Here is a 15,155-nt window from a genome sequence, read left to right on the forward strand (position 1 = left end):
CAACAACCATAAGAAAGCTGGAGTGGCTATAGTAATATTAGGCAGCATAGATTTTAAAACAAAAAAAAATGTTACTAGAGACAAAGAAGGACATTTTATTTTAATAAAAGGGTCAAACTATCAAGAAAATACAATATAAAAAGTATATATGTACCTTAAAACAGAGTCCCCTAAAATACAAAGTAAAATCTGACAGGATAAAGGAAGAAATAGACAATAAGACTTGGAGACTTCACATTCTATAATGCACAGAACAACCAGCAGGAGTTCAATAAGGAAATAGTAGACTGAATGACAAACTAGACCTAATACATCTATAGGATAATTCACCAAACAACAGCAGAACACACATTCTTCTTAAGAATATTTTCTAGAATTGACCGTATACTAGAGCATTAAACAAGCCTCAATAAATTTAAATGATTAAAACCATACAAAGTATGTTCTCCAGCTACAATGGAATGAAACTAGAAATCAGTAACAGAAAAAAATTCAGAAAATTCACAAATGTGTGGAAATTGAACAATACCCTCCTAACTAAACAATGGTTTAAAGATGAAATCACAAGAAAAATAGAAAATAGCTTGAGATAAATGAAAATTAAAATGAAGATGTAATATACCAAAACTTATGGGATGCTGCTAATGCAGTGCTTAAGTAGAAATTTATAACCTTAAACACCTATATTAGCAAAGAAGAAAGATTACAAATAAATAACCTAAACTTCCACTCCAAGAACTTAGAAAAAGAAGCACAAACTAAATATACCTGATTGCTACTTGTGTGTCTTCTTTGGAGAAATGTCTATTCAAGTTTTTTGCTCAATTTTAGTCAGGTTTTAGAGCTGTTGCTATTGAGTTGAAGGAGTTCCTTATATATTTTGGATATTAACCCCTAATTAGATATATAGTTTGCAAATTTTTTCTCCCATTCTAGAGGTTGCCTTTTCACTGTTAATTATATTCTTTGCTATGCAGAAGTTTTTTAGTTTGACATAGTCCCACTTTTCTGTTTTTCCTTCTTTGTCTGTGCTTTTGACATCATATTCAAGAAGTCATTACCAAGACCATTTTCATGAAGCATTTCCCCTACGTTTTCCTCAAAGAGTTTTATATGTCCATGTCTTACAGTTAAGTATTTAACCCATTTGGGGTTGATTTTTGTGTATGGTGTAAAGTAAGGATCCGAATTCATTCTTTTGCATGTGTATATTCAGTTTTCCCCAACACCATTTGTTGAAGAGACTATCCTTTCCACATTGTTTATTCTTGGCACCATTGTTGAAGATCAGTTGACCATATAATTCAGGAGTTTATTTAGAGGCTTTCTATTCTGTCACATTGGTGTATGTGTCTGTCTTTATGTCAGTACCTAGCTGTTTTAGTTACTATAGCTTTGTAATATATTTTGAAATCAGGAAGCGTGATGCCTCCACTTTGTTCTTTCTCAAGATTGGTCTGACTATTTGAGGTCTTTTGTGGTTTCATATATATTTTAGGATTGCTTTTCTATTTCTGTCTTAAAACATGCCACTGGGATTTTGATAGGAATTGCATTGATTGCTCAATATCACTAATCATCAGGGAAATGCAAATCAAAACTACAGTGAGATATCATCTCACACCTTAGGATAGCTATTACTAAAAAACAATAATAAATAACAAGTGTTGGTGAAGATGTGAAGAAAACAAAAGCCTTGTATACTCTTGATGGGAATGTAGAATGATGAAGCCATTATGGAAAACAATATGGAGCCTCCTCAAAAAATTAAAAACAGAAATGCCATGTGATTCAGCAATCCCACTTTAGGATATTTATCCAAAAGAATTGAAATTAATATCTCAAAGAGCTATTTTCATTCCCATGTGAATTGCAGCATTATTCACAATAGTCAAGATAATGAAAAACAACTAAATGTCCATCAGTAAAGGAATGGACAAAGAAAAGGTGTATATACACACAATGGAATATTATTCAGCCTTAAGAAAAGCTGGAAATCATGCTATATGCAACAATATAGATGAACCTTGAAGCCATTATGCCAAGTGAAATAAGCCAGTCACTGAAGGAAACATATTGCATGATTCCACTTACATGAGGTATATAAAAAAGTCAAACACATAGAAGCAAAGTGTAGAATTGTGGTTTCCAGGGACTGGGGTAAGGAGGAAATGGTAAGCTGTTATTCAATAGGTATAAAGTTTCAGTTATACAAGATTATTAAGTTCTGGATATCTACAACATACCATTGGGCCTGTAGTTAACAATACTGTCTTGTACCATCAAAAATATCTTAAGAGAGTAGATCTCATGTTAAGTGTTCTTACCACAACAAAAAATATACATAAGAAGTAATAAATGAGTTCAAAAATGAAGCATATAAGATCAATATTAAAAATCAATAATATTCCTATACATTAGCAGTGAAAAATCCGAAAATGGAACTAAGAAACAATTACATTTACAATATAACATAACTAATAAAATACTTAGAAATAAATTTAACAAAAATAGTATAAACTTTTTCTGTGAAAACTACAAAAAGTTATTGAAAGAAATTAAAGATCTAAATAAATGGGAAGACATCCCATATTCATGAGTTGAAACTCTTAATATTATTGAGCCATGATGCCTCAGATTGATTTACAGATTCAATGTAATTCCTATCAAAATTGCAGCTGACTTCTTTGCTCAAATGGCCAAGCTGATCCTAAATTCATATGAAAATTTAAGGGATCCAGAATAAACAACACAATCTTGAAAAAGATGAACAAAGATGGAGGATTCACACTTCCTGAGTTCAGAACTTACTACAAAGTTACAGACTTTGTCTATAAAGCAAGCCTGCATGGTACTGGCATAAGGATAAGTATGGAGGTCAATGGAATAGAATTGGAAATACAGAAATAAACCCTCACAGTTTTAGTCAATTGATTTTAACAAGGGAGCCAAGACAATTCAATAAGGAAAGAAAATTCATTTCAACAAATGGTGTTGGTGAAACAGGACATTCATATGCAAGAAAATAAATCTGAATCCCTTCCTCATACCATACTCAACTCAAAGTTGTATCATAGACTTAAATGGAAGAGTTTAAACAATGAAACACTTAGAAAATATAGGAGAAATTTCCCATGACCTCAGGATTAGGGAAAGCATTCTTAAATATGATACCAAAAGACAAACTACATAAATTTGACTTCATTAAATTTTTAAAAAATTGTGTTTCAATAGATACCATCAAGAAAATGAAAATAGACCAGACAACATAGGGGAAAATATTTGCAAATCATACATCTAATAAGGGACTTGTGTTCAGATTATATATAAGTATCCAAACCCTTACAATTCAATAATAATAAGACAATCCAATTAAGAAATGGGTAAAGGATCTGAATATATATTTCTCTAAATACATACAAATTGCCAATAAGCACATTAAGAGATCATTAACCATTAGAGACATGCGAATTAAAGCCAAGATGAGATACCACTTTATACCTACTAGGGTGGCTCTAAGCAAAGAAATATATAATAATGAGTGTTGGTGAGGATGTGGAGAAATTGGAACACTGATACACTGCTGGTGAGAATACAAAATGATGCAATATTTTGGAAAACAACCTGGAAGTTTCTCAAATAAGTAAATATAGAGTCATGACTCATTAATTTCACCCTATATACTCAAGAAAAATGAAAATATATGTTCACACAAAAATTGGTACACAAATGTTCATAGCAGCTTTATTCCATGGAATTAAATGGAAATAATCCAAATGCCCATCAGATGATGAATGGATAAATTAAATGTACCTAACAACAATAGAATATAATTCAGGAATAAAATATAATGAAATAGTGATACACACTACAACATGAATGAACCTAGAAAACATTATGTTAAGTGAAAGAAACTAGTCACAAAAGACAACATATTAAAAGATTCCATTTAGATGGAAAATCCAGAATAGGCAAATCTATAGAGACATAAAGTAGATTAGTAATTGCTGGAAGCTGGGGAGAAATGAAGAATGACTGACAGTGGGTATGGCATTTCTTCAAGGGATGATGAGAATCGTCTAAAATCAATTTTGGTGATGATTGCACAAATCTGTGAATATAGTAAAAACTAATAATTGTATATTTTAAATGAGAAAATTGTATGGCATGTGAATTATATTTCATTATATATAATGAAATATGTAACAGTTCTATATTTTAAGTAATTAGATCCAAACTACTTAATAAGTATTTATATCCTAATAATCTTAGTAGCTGATTGGAGAAAAATATACACAATTTAAAGAAGAAGAAGAAATTTTTTAAAAATTTCATTCTTAAATAACCACAATTATCTACTAATGGAATTTGTGTTCCTTTTGGGTCACACTTCTCAAACATTGAAATCATACTGGACATCACCACTCTCATTTCCCACTGTACATTGTTATTCATATGGTAGTTGCTTTTAACAAGCAAACTTAAAACACAGCTTTGTAAATGCATGATAGCATCAAAAGCGATGCAGTACAATCTAATGTTAAAACAATGAACTTCTCTGAGCTAGTAGTTTGCATAGTATTCAATAGATGTCCGACAGATGTCAAGCACCTTTGTGTTTTCCTTGAAAATTTAAAATATCCTGTGATGCTCCTCTGTGACCCTTCTATGAGTTTTACTTTGGCACCTCACTGCTTACAAACACTTGCCCTAGTAGATACACTTGGTAAGTGGCAGAACATGGATCCACATGAATAATTTTGTAATTACTAACACTCCACTTATTTAATGAAGCCAAAGTGCTGAGTGCCTTAATCAAAAGGCTTTAAACTCTGAAATAGGTTGTAATATCAAAATTCAGATTATTATAACGTTTATCATATTCAAATTAAAGTCAAAAGGTGAAATCAGCCTGGGTTAGCAAAATAAACTTAAATTTAGAAGGAGAATCATTTCAGAAAGAACTTGAGTTTTGACAAAGAATTGAGTAAGTTATTAGCATTGCTTTCTGAGGACCATTTAGTTAGACAATTACTTGGTCTCACCTAAGCACAGGTCTATAGGTAAAAAGCACAGTTGTATTTCCTATATTTCACAGAACGTTTTGAACATTTACATAATTTTGGATTTCAAAGCAAATCTCTCAAATTTAAACCACACTCTAGTAACACAAAAATTAAAGCCCCAATTTCATGTCAGAAACAATGCAAGAGAAAAATGGTAACAGGTGTGCATGTTACTCTGTCATTGTGGTTTCTAGCACAGCGTTAAGAATCAAGTATTTTTCTTGAGTCTCTAGAGCCTATTGGTTAAGAATATTAAATTGGCTTTAGGCTACAAGGGAATCAAATCCCAAATGTTCCATGCATTTACTAGTTGTCTCTTAAAGTCCCTGAGCTTGAGTCTTTATAATCTATGCAATGAGAATATGCTCACAAAATTGTTATAGCATCAAATAAGAAAAGCCTGAAATATTTAGTATAGTTCCTAGCATAAACTAAGAACTCATAAATTGTGGTAGTAATAATAGTTGTTATTTCTAAGAGAATTATTAATCCCTTTACATTGCCCTTAACATCCAAACCCTAAATTCAGAGTATCTATTCTTAAAAGAAAATGAAAGTCACACAAGTGAAGTCAGTTTCAATCATCCATATTAATGAAAAAGGGCAGTGATGAAAAACATAATTCCCAAAGCCCTTCTACTTATGGTTGTCATGCCATACACACACACACACACACACACACACACACACACACACACACGCACACATTCATTGCCCTTTTAGAGAATCAATTACGACCTAGGTTTGTTATTTTAAACAATTATTTTAAGTAAAATTGAGTCTTTACATTAAAAATTCTACTTTAAAAATCTATTTCATATCCAAAATGGTAGGAGTGGAGTGCTCCTACTCTCCCTTTAGTAACAAATTAGGGAACACACAAAATTAAATAAAAGGCTCACAGGCATCATTCATGTCTTTGTCACTTGTGTTTCATAAAAATGTCATTTCCATTAAAATGGCATTACATAAAAAAAGGGATTTTAGCTGGGGGTAGTTTTCAGCAGATTAGCCGTCCTAATTACATTTTGCTTGGGCTAATGTTAAAATTAGTTTCTGTTCCCTAAGCACATATCAGCTGATAGTGAGAGAAGCACACTTGCAACTTTCTAGGCAATGGAAGAAACCACCTACAATTAAAGATGTGCTTAATTTAACCCACAGCAATTAGTGAATACAGACAGGTAAATGTGACTTAATGGTACTCATAACCCTTTTAAATTTTTAATGGAATTCTACACAGAAAAATACTGTAAATTAAGTATGTAAAAGGAAAATATCACAAATGCTTTAAAATCATACACTGGAAAAGAAAATATCTTACAGTATAAAATCATCTTTAATTATAAATGAGAAAATGTTGCTTATGGTATTATTCACCATTTTATGGACAATCAAGACAAATGATGAATTGATCTGTTTAAATAATTTAATGAAATCACATCTTGATATTTACCAGTCATTTTTGGAGGTCCAGTGCCTTAAAGTACTGTCATGACTCCTAATAGCATATATTAAATATTTACAAGGATGACCAAGCAACCATATTTTGATTCAGTTATCTAAACGAACTTTTTGAAGGTGAAGGTTAGACTGAAGATCTTTTTTTTATAAGATCAAGGATCCATACTAGTATTTTATGCATGAAAAAGTACAGTAGTAGTTGATGACCAAGAAATATTGATTAGTTGACATGAGTGGCATCAATAATGAATATCTTTCTTCCTGCTCTGACTTTAGAACATCCTTTCCTAACATTTGAGTTTTCCTAAACTGGATTTTTCTGACTTCAAAATAATAAAAGTAAAATTCAGTTCAACACAACACCGATTTACAGAACACCTATTATGTGCAGAGCACTGGATGATGTAGAGCCTTGTGGAGGGAACTGAGACAAGACAGCGAAGCTGTCCATTCACCATGCCCAACCCCCCACCCCCCACCCCCCCACCCCCCCACCCCCCCTCCCCCGCCTCCAAGGGGTTTACAATGAATTAGGGCAGTGCTTCTCAAATTGTCATATGCATGGGAATCACCCAGGATCTTGGCCTAAGGCACAGCCCTGGAATTCTGTATTTCTAACAAGTTCCCTGGTGATGTCCATACTGCTGATTAACAGACTACACTGGAGAAGCAAGGGATTTCAAGGCAAAATGAGATAGTAATTAATAAAAAACAGTGGGAGAAACTCCATGATGGACAGAAGAGGAAGAGATTGCTCCAACTAGAAAAGAAAGCAGGAGTGGGGAATTTAAAGACTAGTTCATGGGATAATTGGTATTCGTATGGATCTTGACAGCTGAGGACTATTTTAATGAACAGAGATAGAAAAAGGGCAATCCAGGCATAGGGAAAAAACTAACAAAAATGTCAAGGCAGAGTGGGCAGAAAATGCAGCATGTTTAGAAGGAATACTAAATAATATGTGCAAGCAGAATGTGTAGTGCATGAGGGGAAATAAAACAAGTTCATAATTAGCAAAAAATAAATAATATGCTCTGTGTTTTCATTATTTCTGTTAATAATTATACCAAGTCTATTATTGCCCTGCCACTTATAAAGTGCTTTCATATGTCATCCTCGGCATGTTCTTGTAACAACTCTGTGACATAGATTTCTGCTGTTGATGCTGTAACCCATTTATAGATGATGATTCTGAAAACACGTTAATTGTCTTCAAACAAGTTTAAGTAGTTAGTGCTGGATTCAAACTCCAAAATTAATTTTTTGCCCCACAAAGAACTGTCTCCAGGAATTATTTATAGAGTAAGAAGAAAACAACATACTTTAACTAAGAATAGCAATCCGGAAGCAAAGTACTCTTTTTTTCTAAGATCTACTTTATCACAGTGGCCAGGTAACAAGAAAACCCTTGTCTTTTTTTCTGACTTAATAGGAATTTACCTAATTTCTCACTGTTAAACATGATATACTTGTTGGTTTGAGTCAGATTCCTTACAAGGTTAAGAAAATAGAGTTCCATTCATAGTTTTCAAAGAATTTTGATCAGGAGTGTGTAGTGAATTTTAAAAGAACCACACATTTAATCAACATATGCCTGCCCAGATACCATCTACAAATTATAGAACACAATCGTGAGAGATAGCCTCTCTTCAGTGAGCTGCCACATTAGTCTTAGAAAAGTATAAAAAACAGAAACACTGCTTAATTTGATTATTTTACTTAATACAGAAAAAAACTCAGTAATCTAGGTGAGGATCTTAGAAACAACTGAAAAGTCTGAATATTTTAAAGAAATTCAATTGTGTTCATTATGACTGCATGCAGTTACTCAAAGAAGCTTACAAACTTAAATTCAATTTTATAATAAGGTTAACAGACACCTGAAGAAATAATTTCAATGAATAGATGAGCTTAACTTATGAATGGCAGTTATATGTTTGTAAACTGTTATTTTGCAAGGGCCTATGGCTACTCATTATTTTGAGAATTTTGAATAATCATTAGTTGTGTTTAAACAGTTAATCTGTAATTTCGGTTGATCAGGTAAAGGTAATATTTACTAGTTACCAACACTTGACTCTCCACAAATTCTAAAAGCATAAAGAATGTGGGTTCTATAACTTTATAAGTAATACCATTTTTGATTTCAAGGTCCTATTATTAGAGAGAAGCATGAGAATCTAATATATACAAAGAAGTTTGTGTGTGAGGAGGGTGTGTGATTTTAACATGTAAAATTATTGGCTGAAATGGCAAACCTCTTTTAATAAGTACCTGCATATGAGAGAAAAAGAAAATAATTGAAACCTATATATTCCCTAAATGTAATGCATTGAAACCTAATAAAAATTAAATTAAAAATTGAAATGAATATAAATGTTTCTTTAAAAACTCTCCCTAATACAATCTTCAAAACCAAAGCTACTTTAAACAACCCAAGCTGTGAACACTCTATAGCTCTGAAAAAAATGAATTCTCATTTTCACTTTAAATTGCATGCACAGTATGATGAATATTAGTCTCTAGTGTTAAAGGAAGATTAAAAATTGTCAAGTTGAACTAACATTTTCTTTTGTAGAAGTTTCTTACATTCTTCTCATTCTTTTCTTTTTTATTACCAGGCCAAAGTTCAGGAAATAGTAAATGGCTAAAAAATGTTAAAAAGAAATATATTTAATTACGCACAAACACACACAATCTAAATCTATCTATACCAATCTATAAATATGTATAAATTATAATTGTATTAGGGAACTAAGGTTTATATAATATTTGGTACTTCTTTATATTTTTTATCGGTTTTTTTCCCTCTTAACTTATCCTGACACCCTTATTATATACAGTTTTGAAATAAAGTATACTAAAACTAGAGAAAATAATGTGGTTATAATAGGTTCAATTTTTATATTCTTACCTCTGGTTAAATGTCCATTTATCTTGAATTTTTTTATTTAAGTGGATATTTGGGGCTTCTTTTTGAGTCTAACATCAAGTAGGCATGCCAGAATAAGTAGAATATATAAAATAATTGAAATTTAATATATTTTAAAATATTTGTTTTCACAATGATAAAATACAGAATGTAAAATAGAAAATGAGCAGTAGACAGTTATCCCTTTCTAGTCTGGCTCATGGGTCTCTAGAGGGAGTCAATCTGCAACAGTAAGTGGTGAGTTCTGTCTAGCATCAGTATTTTCATGGTGGCTTTGGACTTGCCAGATATTACTTGCCAGAGAGAGGTCATGGCCAAAGCAGTAAAAGTGCCACAGGCAGTTGCTAAAGCAATAAAAGCCCCAAATTGGAAGCAAGAAAATGAAAGCAACAAAAACATCTCCAGTGTCTCCACAGTTGGTCAAGAAGGAAAAGAAAAAGGACAAGAAGACCAAAGCTCCTCTGGAGAATGTGGGCGAGCCTGGAGATAGGGATCGTGATACCAAAAAGAAGAAGAATATAAACGTGGAAGTAGTTTCTGAGTAGTGGAGACCACTTTAAGCACTGTGTCCAGCTGGGAGGAGAAATTAAAGCATTATTGAGAAAAAAAAAACAGAAAATGATTTCTCATGCCAGCACAGTTTTTAAAAGAAAAAATAACATGATTAAGACAGGTAAATATCATGAGCCTACTTGTTAAATCTGCTCTCATATCACTAAAGGTACTTATCCTATTAACTATGCTTTCCCCTTATTGTAAGGGTCAACTCAGTGAATAAATCCTTTGCACCATGCACAGCATTTTGTTGTATTGAGATTATTGATGGTGCTTCTAATTTTGACCCTGAAAAAAATCAATAAGCTGATGCTGAGAGACTTAAATGGTATGCATGTTCACACAGGAGTAATACCCAATTATCAAGATAATAATTATCTTCAATTTTAGAACTAAAACATCCTACATATAGGCTACATCTAATAATAAGGAGAAGAACAGCAGTGAGGAGCTATTTTCAGAAGGAACCGAAGAACTATTCCATGATAGATGGAAAGCATTCTGAAGCCCCAATGCCTGATAAGTCCTGCTGCTAATATGCACGGTATTCTTGTGTTCAGTAATAGGAGAGCTTATTCAACTTCAACTTGGTAAGATGTTCAGTATTTCTTTATGAGCTATGAAAATTAATTACAGGCAATATTTTAAATTAGTCATTAGTTTAAAATGAGGGGAATTAATTTAATATTCTACTATGATATACAGATTATAATCATATAGTTGATAACATGGAGAGATAGTTAAATTTTAATATAAAAGGTAATGTTTAGGTTCATCTTGGACTGGCTAGCTACAATTCTTGTTAAGCTTTTAAGGGAGAAAAAGGAATGAATTAGAGGACATCTAAATTTATACCATATAAAATAATTATGCTCTTCTTAATCATCAACATAATTGTAAAAGTTTGTCTTAAATTTGTATATGTAGCAGGGTGTGTGTGTGTATGTGTTACACATGGAAACCTCAGATAATGATTAACTGACTATGGGTAGCTATTGACATTGAAAAGGAATCTAACAGTCATTGAGCTCTATGTCCCAGGTACTGGTTCTCCTTGAGTTACAGTTTTAATTTTCTGTAAGACTGTCTGGCCCCGCTTACCTCTCTCGTCTCTCCTTGCTTCCCCTCTGTCTCTCAAAGCCCATTCATTCAGCATGGCCTCTATCCTTCAGTGCCTCCTACTTACTCTGTACCCTTTACCTGAAATACGTTTTCCTCCTCCCCTCACTTAACTAAGTCCAACCCATCCTTTAAGGAAACTGTCCCTCCCCGCTATTTTTTGGTGTGATTTTATCTGATTAATATTAGTATCCCCATTAGAATGTAAGATATACGAGGCCACCCTTGAATAAGTGAGTTCTATGTCTGTTTTTCCTCATGTTTTTCCTTACTAGTACACACAGCATCTAGTCTTGTCTTTTTTTTTTTTTTTTTTTCCGGTACACGGGCCTCTCACTGTTGTGGCCTCTCCCGTTGCAGAGCACAAGCTCCGGACGCGCAGGCTCAGCGGCCATGGCTCACGGGCGCAGCCGCTCCGCGGCATGTGGGATCTTCCCAGACCGGGGCACGAACCCATGTCCCCTGCATCAGCAGGTGGACTCTCAACCACTGCACCACCAGGGAAACCCTAGTCTTGTCATTTTAAAAACATTTCAACAGTGAATGAAAAATTTATTTGCACAGTTTATCACATTCTTTTTTTAAAAATCTCATGACCAAAATTCAGGTAATACCATCATACTATTTTCTAAGTAGCATGTTATTGTATGCACTTTAAGTCTTTAGGGTAGCAATTTGGAACATGGTACAAAATATCCAAAAGCAGACATTACCAGTTGAGCTTAGACTTCCAAATTTAAAATAAAATAAGGAAAATAAAATAAGCTATAATAATGATACATTTCTTCATAAAATGGTGGTCAAGTAAATTGTAAAACTGTAATATTTGGTGAAATCAGGAGTCCTTTCTCGAATATCTGTTTCCAGACAACTGTCAAAACACACAAAGAAACAAAACAATACAAATAAAAAAACAAATACACTTAAAGTAGTGCCCTTCTGAATAGAAGTGAGTGCCATTTTGAAAAAAGACACTGGAACATGCCTGGGAAAAGAAACAAGGGAAGACACAGGGCAAAAGATCCTCAAATGATAGCTACCACACACTCCACATCCATGAGTTTACCTAACATCTGGCAGCTTGAATTAAAAAAGGAAACATATTCCCTTTCAAATGTTGAGGTGCTTTCAAATGGGAAATTAACTGTAAGGCTAAATATCTATCGCAGATGATACAAATCAAGGTGCATTTAAATCTACTGAAAGGAAACAAAACACGTTTCAATAACACTTTGAAATATTGTAAAAGGAACTGCTATGCAGTAATTTTTAATTATGAACTGAAATTATCCCTCAGTAGGAAATATGTGGTTATCTTCTTTAGTGTGCTTCAAGAATGAGATATTTTGAAAGCCAACAAAAACATACTATCCAAATATGAAGTCAAATGATATATATGCCAGTGGTCAGTCATGCTCTGAAGATTGAGTACTTTCAATCTCCATGCATTTCAAAGATGAGAATCACTATCCCCAGTGCATATTTCATCAAGCCATTTTGGACAACCAGGAAGCACTAAGAGACTGCATCTTTCCCCAAAATAAATTTCTAGTCATATGCCAGGAATATAATGCATTTTAGATAAGTTAACAAAAAACAGGTACCCATGTAACTCAAGATATAGCAACATTTCAACTCTGACAGATTGACTGGTTTAACAATTATTTTATAATTGGTCACAGGTGTAAATATGTCAGGCTGCCTATAATAAAAATTTATGAAGATTAACTAAATAACAGCTTGGTCATCACCTATTTTTTAAAACATTATTATTTATGCAGTATTGTGTCAATCCTACATTCAAACTTACTAAATTCAGTGCTCCATGCCTTTAAGACCCAAAACAGTCCTTTTCCCTACACAGTAGCTTCCTGGGGGAAACTTAAATAGACATAAGCAGATGGGGCAAGGAGCACTATTAGAATAAGACCCCTTTTATCCAAGACAGAATGATTTGCACTTACTAAGAGTGTACACTCTGTCAAATTATTTCTGTTCTTGAATTTTCATACAGCTCATTTAATCCTCACATCAACCACATGAAGGGAATAATCATTATCATCCCCACTTTAAAGTTACAGAAATCGAGGATTAGACAGGTGAAGTGGCTTTCTCAATCTAACTAGTAAATAAAGAATAAGCACAGATAAGTATAGAGTCTATCTGTATCCAAGTCCACACATACTTACAAAAAATTCCTACTACATTTTGACAAAAGTAAAAAGCTTATTGAAACAACTCAATACAGAGATGTATAAAGCATAGTTAGCATTCCATACCACTTCCTGTCCCACCACCTTTAAGTAACCAATGTAAACAGTCCACTGTATGCTCCCATGCCTTCTTTATTAACATTTTGATTGAAGTATAGTTGATTTACAATGTAATATTAGATTTAGGTGTACAACATAGTGATTTGATATTTTTATAAATTATATTCCATTTAAAGTTATTATAAAATATTGGCTAGTTTCCCTGTGCTGTACATTACATCCTTGTATCTTATTTATTTTATACCTAGTAGTTTGTATCTCTTAATTACCTTCCCCTATCTTTTCCCTCCCTCCACCCTTCTCCAAACTGGTAACCAGCAGTTTGTTCTCTGTATCAATGAATCTGTTTCTGGTTTGTTATAATCGTTCGTTTTATTTTTTAGGTTCCACATATAAGTGAAAACATACAGTATTTGTCTTCCTCTGTCTGACTTAACTTCACTAAGCATAATACTCTCCAGGTACACCCATGTTGTTGCAAATGGCAAAATTTCATTCTTTTTTATAGCCGAGTAATATTTTTGTTTATATATATGTATATAAAACCACAGCTTATTTATCCATTCATTTGTTCATGAACACTTAGACTGCTTCTATATTTTGGTTAGTGTAAATAATGCTGCTATGAACATTGGGGTGCATATATCTTTTATAATTAGTGTTTTCGGTTTCTTCAAATATATACTCAAGAGGAGAATTGCTAGATCATATAGTAGTTCTATTTTTAATTTTTTGAGGAACCTCCATAGTGTTTTCCATAATTGCTGTACTGATTTAAATTCCCACCAACAGTGCATAAGGGTCCCCTTTTCTCCACATTTTGCCAACATTTATTATTTATTGCCTTTTTAACAAGAGCCATTCTAAGAGATGTGAGGTGATATCTCACTGTGGTTTTGATTTGCATTTCATTGATATGTAGTGATGTTAAGCATCTGTTAGTGTGTCTGTTGGCCATTAGTGTGTCTTCTTTGAAAAAATGTCTACTTAGGTCTGCCAAGTTTTTAATAAGTTGTTTGTTTTTCTTATATTGAATTGCACGAGCTGTTTATATATTTTAGATATTAACCCTTTATCAGATAAATCATTTGCAAATATATTCTCCCATTCAGTAGCTTGTCTTTTCATTTTTTTGATGGTTTCCTTTGCTATGCAAAATCTTTTAAGGTTAATTAGGTCCCATCTGTTTATTTTTGCTTTTGTTTCCCTTGCCTGAGGTGAGAGATCCAAAAAAGGAATTGCTAAGACTTATGTAAAAGAGTGTACCGCTTATGTTTTCTTCTAGAAATTTTATGGTTTCCAGTTTCACATTTGGTCTTTAATCCACTTTGAGTTTACTTTTGTATATGGTGTGAGAAAAATGTTCTAATTTCTTTCTTTTACATGTTACTGTCCAGTTTTCCCAACACTACATATTGAAGAGACTGTCTTTTCCTCTTTTTTTATTTTTTCCTTCTTTGTCATACATTAATTGCCCATATTTGCATAGGTTTATTTCTGTGCTCTCTAAACTGTTCCATTGATCTATGCATCATTTTTGTTCCAGAATCCTTACTGTTTTGATTATTATAGCTTTGTAGTATACCTTGAAGTCAAGGAGCATAATACCTTTAGCTTTATTCTTTTTTCTCAAGATCACTTTGGCTATTCAGGGTCTTCTGTGGTTTGATACAAATTTTAGGATTATTTGTTCTACTTCTGAGAAATTCATGGTATTTTGATAAGGATTGTATTAATTGCTTTGGG

The 15,155-nt window shown here is 32.9% G+C and overlaps 1 protein-coding gene and 1 non-coding gene across 2 annotated transcripts in view; one reads left to right on the forward strand and one right to left on the reverse strand.

Annotated features, from left to right (window-relative positions):
* Positions 1–15,155, reverse strand: part of NAALADL2 (N-acetylated alpha-linked acidic dipeptidase like 2) — a 1,488,397-nt gene that overhangs the window by 1,208,931 nt on the left and 264,311 nt on the right. The window lies entirely within an intron of this gene.
* Positions 9,630–9,755, forward strand: LOC115802375 (small nucleolar RNA SNORA56). Its single transcript, XR_004022845.2, has one exon. It is a non-coding gene; the product is annotated as a small nucleolar RNA SNORA56 (small nucleolar RNA).

This window comes from Delphinapterus leucas, chromosome 4, assembly GCF_059928025.1.
Source record: "Delphinapterus leucas isolate spDelLeu-1000000601 "Yukka" chromosome 4, BTC_Dleu_Yukka2, whole genome shotgun sequence".
NCBI lineage: Eukaryota > Metazoa > Chordata > Mammalia > Artiodactyla > Monodontidae > Delphinapterus > Delphinapterus leucas.